Source organism: Balaenoptera physalus (assembly GCF_965194825.1).
Source record: "Balaenoptera physalus genome assembly, chromosome: 18".
In the NCBI taxonomy this organism is placed as follows: domain Eukaryota; kingdom Metazoa; phylum Chordata; class Mammalia; order Artiodactyla; family Balaenopteridae; genus Balaenoptera; species Balaenoptera physalus.
In genome coordinates, this window is record NC_138899.1 from 68210214 (window position 1) to 68218092 (window position 7879).

Genomic DNA, 7879 nt, shown 5'->3' on the forward strand with positions numbered 1-7879 from the left:
TATAGTGGGGCAAACATGCAAAAACTTTCTTGGAACAGAGTGGACTGTGGCATTACAAAACAATAAGGCATCTTTCTAAACATATAAATGAAATTTAGGAATATATAAAGCTAATTGCCCCTTTATCTTATGGCTTAATGTATATAAGCATGTAAAACAGTATTAACATCTGGACTCGATAGCTCACAATTATCATTACTCGTATGCAAACACAGTTACATCCATTAAAATTTTTAATGCATAATATATTATATTGAAATTTTCAATAGATCTCATGTCTATTTACAGACATGATCTGTCATTTTCAACCTGAGTGTTTTAAGCCCCCTTTAATATGTGTAGAGAAAAGAGCAAAATGTCTTCCTTTGCGCCCATGTTCTCAGGGTCACTTGAGCCTCTGCCCAGATACCAGTCTAATGTGCTCCAGGCTCTGAGATGCCTGGGATGGGACCTCATTACTATCAACACAGAGTGTGTATAGCTCTGAACCTCCTTTATTCCTAGGAACACAGTCAGAGATGCAAAAACTCTATCTTCCCTTGTGGACTTCTGCATCGTCCCTTTTCCATACTTGAAGCAGAACATGAACTGAGCACTTTTACCCCTGGGACTATTAACTCCCTTGGTATTTAATTTGTTATTTTCTTCTACGGCAATTATACCCAGTACTTAGTAGTCTCTCAACAAGTTCTTTTTTTCTTTTTTGAAAGACTGGGGAAGATAGCACCTACCTTTCTTACCTCTGAGATGATGTCTGTGAGGTCAATTCAGTAAGCTATACAAACGTGAAGAGGTATTGTTATTAAAGGTTTATATTATTTAGCCCAAAATTTGTACATGACTTCAAGTAAAAACTTGTTTAATTATCTTATGAGCATGTCTCAGTGCCAGCTGCCACTGAAAGGATGAGGAAAGAGGAAACAGTGGGTAAGAGATGATCAAGGGCTTTCACACTTACAACAACAGTTTCTATCTGCTTTCAGAACAATCTTTCTCAAGGAGAATGTAGAGACTAGAAAATAACTGGCAAAGCTATTCCTGTGAGACCATAATGACCCCCTGATCTTGGACTTCCCAGCCTCCAGAACTGTGAGAGATAACATTTCTGTGGTTTATAATCTCCCTGTTCTGTGGTCTTCCGTTACAGCAGCCAGAATAGACTAAGACAATCACCTGATAGTCTCCAGTCTTTTCCAGAATTCTCACTAGGATGTGGGCTAAAAGTGTGCTTTCCAAGATGACTGAAATGTATAAAATACAGATTTTCCTCGTGTTTAGTATTCAATGTTTTGTCTGCTTATGACAAACAAGGACACGACATGAATTATTGCCTACCAATGGTTAATTAATTCAATACTTAGCTTTCAAAAAAGCAAGATATATTGATTTGGTAGCCACTTTTCTCCAGGCACTGTTCTAGACACTAAAAGATGGTGATGAATAAAACAGACCCACTTTTCTCTCTCTCATGGAGTTAACATTCTAGCGGGATATACAGCTACACAGGTGACTTTTGGATTTGAGATGACTTTTCCAAAATATGTCATATGCTGAATTTAAGCACCCTTTGCCTTAAAAGTCATTCCAATGAAAACTCTGACATTTCAATATATTGATTTACTTTAAGAGAATAGATTTAATATATTTACTTAATACAGAATTTTAGTGCACAGAGGGTACCTTAAAGTTTATCAAACCAAATCTCTCATATTATATATGATGACACTAATAACCAGAAGCATAAAGTCACACAGGTTTATTCTGTAGTCATACTGAATTTTTCTCTGGTCCCCTGCTCAGTATTCTGACTTCAAAGGGATACACTTCATATTCTTACACTCCTGGAACTAAAAATGGGCCATTGTATATCAGCCTCACCAATTTCAAATCACTAAGTCAGTATGGCTTTGAGGAACATAGGCTCTGGAGACTAATTGCCTGGCAATTACCTGGAGGTAAATTTGGCCATTTACCTCCTAGGAAGTGTGTGTTCTTGAGCAAACTACTTAAGCTCAATCTACCTCAGTTTCCCTATCTGCAAAACAGTAATAACGTGAAAATTAAATGAACTAAAACCTGTAAAGTGCAGGGAACAGTATCTGGCACACAACAAAGAGTTTATAAGTGTTAGCTCTTGCTATTATTATTGTAATTACTTTAAAGTATAGTGATTATATTATTTGATCATATATCTCTGTTTATAGAAAATAAGACAAATTTTACATGATGTTAGAGAGACCTGGGTTCCCATATTTCATCATCTTATGTAGTTTGACATTCTGAAAATATGGTACTAAAATGTAAAAGCATAGAATCCACCAAGGGGGGAAAGTGGGCGAGGGGGCGTGGTGGTGGTGGGATGAACTGGGAGATTGGGATTGACACGTATACACTAATATGTATAAAATAGATAACTAATAAGAACCTGCTGTATAAAAAAAATTAAATTAAAAAAAAAAAGAATCCACCTGAGGCTCATATTTCTTATTATTGGGTAAATAATGGTATAATTCACCAAGCTAGAGAAAACACACTGGTATGAGGAGAGGTTAAACATGATGAGATGGTTTAGGACATATTTATTTTGAGCCACCTAAGGCATTGTAGACAGTTTTAACTGTTGGTATATGGGTCCTGAACTTAGGAGAAAAATACATTAAGATATAGGAGTAGAAATACCTATTTTAAAATCTTAGCTCCGCCCTTTACCAACTGTTTGACCTGGGACACAGATAACAATTTCGGAATTTTAGTTTTCTAACTTGTTAAAAATAAATGGAAGTGATAATAACAAACTAAGTAATGAATAATAAAATATTGTATGTGAAATTGGCTAGTGCTGCACATTAGGTTTTCATTTTACCCTTTATCTGTCTTTCTTTCCATCCCATGCCTCCCCTTCCTTTCCCCATACAGTATAGTGGAAACATCAGGGGTAATGGAGACAGAAAGACCTTGTTTTGAATCCTGATTCTATCACCTTTGATAAGTGACCTTAAACATATTACTTAATCTCTACGAAATTTAGTTTCATAATCATCTGTAAAATGGGCATATAACTATGCATTTAATTCATCATTTAGGTAATATGACAGGAATATAGAAGATGTTGGTAGTGTCAGTTTTCATTATTATTTCTTTTTTGCTTTGTATCATTTCTATTTTCTTCCTATACTCTTTCCTTATTCCTTTTTAATTACCTTGAGAAAATGTAGAATAAATACACTTTAGAAATATACATAAGATCTTGACTTTGGTATTCTATTCCATCCTTTTGCATGGGTTTTCTAATATTGGTCACAGCAAAACTTAAATGATGTCTAAATGCAGTTTTCTATTCACAAATGAAGGCAAAATACAATGTTATGCATGACTTACTTGGTTGACACTTTCTCATTTCTTGAAATAAATAAAACCTTCAGAAAGATTAAAATATTGGTGAGAGTGAAATCTAAGGATTTCTGAATTCCCAATTGATCCTTCTAATCCTTTCTTTAACTGCCTCCAAGCTTTGAGCACCACAAAATGTATTAGAAAGAAATCATGCAGAATAATCATTTTATTTTAATAATGATGGACTAAGATCAAAGAAACCAGAAGAATTAGTCTTTCTTTTCGTTCAACAACTTGCTCCTTCTATTGTTAGCCATTTTTCTTCCTTCATCCATAAGGCATAAATAATATCTACCCTTGCTTACATCTTGGGATACTAAAATGAGGAAATGATCTATATGCAATTTTTAAAATTCATAAATTAGTAAGGTATTGATAATAATACCTTAAGGAATATTAATAAACAATAAACACATTAAAAGATAACAAATTATAATGTTGTCTATCTGACAAAAACCTGTTGTTACTAATGAATGTGTACAATCCAGCAGCGATTTCTATACTACTTTTTAACTCCAAAAGTAAAAATTTCAGGGAAGATACCATTTAGATGAGTCTTAGAATGTTAAACATATTGTTGGTAGAAGAAATGTGAATGCTGTTGAAAAATAAGATTTTGGGCAGTTCATTTTCAAAGGAAACACATAAAACTAGAGTGTCTACCAGTTGTATAGTACTAAAATAAACCTATCCTTATTTTTCAAAATTTTATCAATAACCTTGCAGCTGTGAACTGCACATGCTAAATTAAATCAACACGTTGAAGAAAAGAAGTTGATGATGGCACTAATCACTGAGTATTTAAATGATGTAAGAGCTGAGAAGGAATAAAAAGAGGAGAGAGGAAAAAATAAATCATAGAGGGCAGACAATTAGTAACTAGGGCAAGTCAGTGGCTTTAATGAACATATTCTGTAAAGTAGAATGAAAAGTGATACTTAAAATATTGTACTGACAGTAATGCTCTTCTTACCTAGAGGATAATATGCTGAATTTGTAATTTTATTGTTCCAAACAATCAGTTTTTTACATGATTCTGACAAATTCCTTTAATGTCTTCATAAGATTTAGTGCTAGATATAATCAAGTGCTATGAGGTGACTGGATGTACTGCAGGATGGTTCTAAGTGCCATTACTAAGATAGCAAGTGTTTTCAAGAATACTCTTGTTTAAATCCTAAGTTAAATATCTGTCAAGAATAGTTTAAAATTGAGAGTAAATTATCTACATTATTCAACTCAGGAAGCTAAAGAAAGGATTTAAAAGGGACTAAGGAATTTGGCAAGAAAAAATTATAAACTATTTTATAAGTAGTTGAAGTAAACAGTTGAAATAAAAAACCAAAGGAAACCAAAAATTAAACAGAAGGACAGCATCCAACTTTATAGATAATCCCATTAAATTTAATTTAGTCCATTTTACAATTATGGTTGGAGATTTTAGCACTTCATTCTCAACAGCTGAAAGAAAAATAGGCAAAATAATCATTAAGACATAAATAATATAAACAAGACTACTAACCACCTTGCATCCTAAACCTATAGATCTTTTTTTTAAGAGCACATAATGTATTCACCAAGAAAGTCCGTAATCCTAGCCATAAAACACATATCCTTAAATTTAAAAGACTGGAATCATACAAATTAAATTCTCTGACCACTATGAGATAAAATTAGAAATCAATAATTTTATACTATTTTCAGTTTTAGTATTAAAATCAATACTGCAGTGATATTCTTGCAAATGCCTCCTGATGCCTACTTATATGAGATTCTCTTTGGTACTGTCCTGAGATTGAAAATGCTTGGTCACAAGTATGCATATCTTTTAAATTACCTAGATATTGTCACATTGTTTTCAAAAGTGTTTAGACCAATATACTTCCACAAATGCTGTATATAGAATTCCCATTGCTGTATCTCCTCACCAACATTTCGTACTTTGCAGAGACTCTGCCTTTTGTAAAAAAAAAAAAAAAAAATGGTTATGAAGAACCTAGGGGCAGGATGGCAATAAAGACACAGACCTACTAGAGAATGGACTTGAGGACACAGGGAGGGCGAACAGTAAGCTGGGACAAAGTGAGAGAGTGGCATGGACATATATACACTACCAAATGTAAAATAGATAGCTAGTGGGAAGCAGCTGCATAGCACAGGAAGATCAGCTCACTGCATTGTGACCACCTAGAGGGGTGGGTAGGGAGGGTGGGAGGGAGGGAGATGAAAGAGGGAAGAGATAAGGGGATATATTTATATGTATAGCTGGTTCAATTTGTTATAAAGCAGAAACTAACACACCATTGTAAAGCAATTATACTCCAATAAAGATGTTAAAAAAATGAATGTAAAATTATATTTCAGTTGATTAGAATTTCCCAGATTTTAATGAAGATGGCCATTTTTCATGCACTTATTACATTTATATCTCCTCTTCCATGAAATTTTTTTTGTATCTTTCCACACATTGTATTCATGTTTTAAATTTGTCTTGATTGTTCTATGACTTTTTTCCTTCTTCTCTTTTTCTATTGTTTATTCATAGTATTATCCCAGTGTCATTTTCTTTCCTCTTGGTTTATTTTTCTCACTCATTATTGATAGATAGTTTTGAAAATGATTGGATAGGTTTAACAATAGATTGAAAACTAGGAAAAAATCAGTTTATTTGAAGAAAAAAATAGAACCTATCAAAGCTAAATCACAAAGAAAAGAAAAAAGCAAATAAAAATAAATAGTTCCTCAGTGAATAATGGGACAATGCAAAGAGGTTTAACATACATGCAAAAGAGTAAAAAATAAATGGAAAAAGACTTGGACAGAAAACATATTTGACAAAATATTGGTTGAACATTTTCCAAATTAGATGAGAGATAAATACAAAGACCTAAGTAACTCAAAGAACCTTAAGGGGATAAACATAAAAAACAAAACAACACACACACATATGCCAAGACACAACCAAATCAAATTGTTGAAAACCAATGATAAAGAAATACTCTTAAAAGTGACCAGAGAAATAAGACACATTTCTTATCAGAAACAATTCAAACTGGAAGAAAAAGAATAGAGTTTATACTAACACAAGTATCTTGAGTAAAATGAGAAGTCATTAGAAGATTCTGAACAGAGAAGTGATGTAAACTACAGTTGATCCTTGAGCAACCTGGGTTTGAAATGCATGAGTCCTCTAATATGTGGATATTTTTTTCCTTCCAGTTTTATTGAGATATTATCGACATAGAGCGGCATATAAGATTAAGGTGTAGAGTATTACTATTTGACTTACATACATCATAAAATGATTACTATAATAAGTTTATGAACATCCATTATCTCATAAAGACACAAAATATAAGAAAAATTAAGAATAAGATAGTTCTGCTGAGTATAAAGTTCTAGTTGGTAGTTTTATTACCTAACATTTTGAATGCGTTATTCCAATACAAGTTAGCTTTCTTTGTGATTTCTTTGCATGTGATCTTTCTTTTCTTTCTTGCTGAATTTAGTATTTTCTCTTAGTGTCCTGCATCCTCAGTGCAATAGGACTAGATGTGGCTTTATAAGGTTAACAGCTGATCTTTCAGCAGAAACTCTGCAAGCCAGAAGGGAGTGGCAGGACATATTTAAAGTGATGAAAGGGAAAAACCTCCAACAAAGATTACTCTACCCAGAAAGGATCTCATTCAGATTCGATGGAGAAATTAAAACCTTTACAGAGAAGGAAAAGCAAAGAAAATTCAGCACCACCAAACCAGCTTTACAAAAAATGCTAAAGGAACTTCCCTAGGCAGGAAACACAACAGAAGAAAAAGACCCACAAAAATAAATCCAAAACAATTAAGAAAATGGTAATAGGAACATTAATTGTACATACATACAATTAAAGAAGTTCTTTGGTCTTTTTGAAACATCTCTATGACTATTTTTGATAACCTTTTAATCCATGATTCTTTTGTTTCAACTTCATCTTTTATTCAATAATTTTATCCATAACTAATCATTTTCATGTGTTATCTCTGATCACTTCTTCTGAAATTCTTGAGAGTTTTTCCCTTATATTCACTTATATTGTTTTACTTCTTTGTTTTTTAACACTTTACTTTCAGTTCATTTTGCCTAAACATTAGCTTGAGGGTCTTTATATGAAGAGGTTTTCATTCAGAAGATCTGAACTTCACTCTGAGTGTGCCAAGGAATGCTTTAATTTAATTCTTCCTTAGAGGTCTTGCAATCATGTACATAATACAAATTTAAATTCTACACCCAAGTGAGGTAGGTCTTCACCACAAAATCTCAGGAGAAATTATTTTAATCTGGAGCTAAAACACTGTTTTCCCTTAGGGTCCTTTTGCTCACAATTGTATCTGAATCCCTTAATTTGCAGTATTTCTCTGAAGGAGTAGCTCTTTACTATCCAATCTATTAAGTTATTTGTGAGAGATTTAACCCTTCTCCTTATGCAGAAAAATTGTTTTATTTTGTC

At 32.9% G+C, this 7879-nt stretch overlaps 1 long non-coding RNA gene across 1 annotated transcript in view; it reads left to right on the plus strand.

Annotated features, from left to right (window-relative positions):
- LOC309647545 overlaps positions 1-7879 on the plus strand; it is a 35442-nt gene that overhangs the window by 8899 nt on the left and 18664 nt on the right. The window lies entirely within an intron of this gene.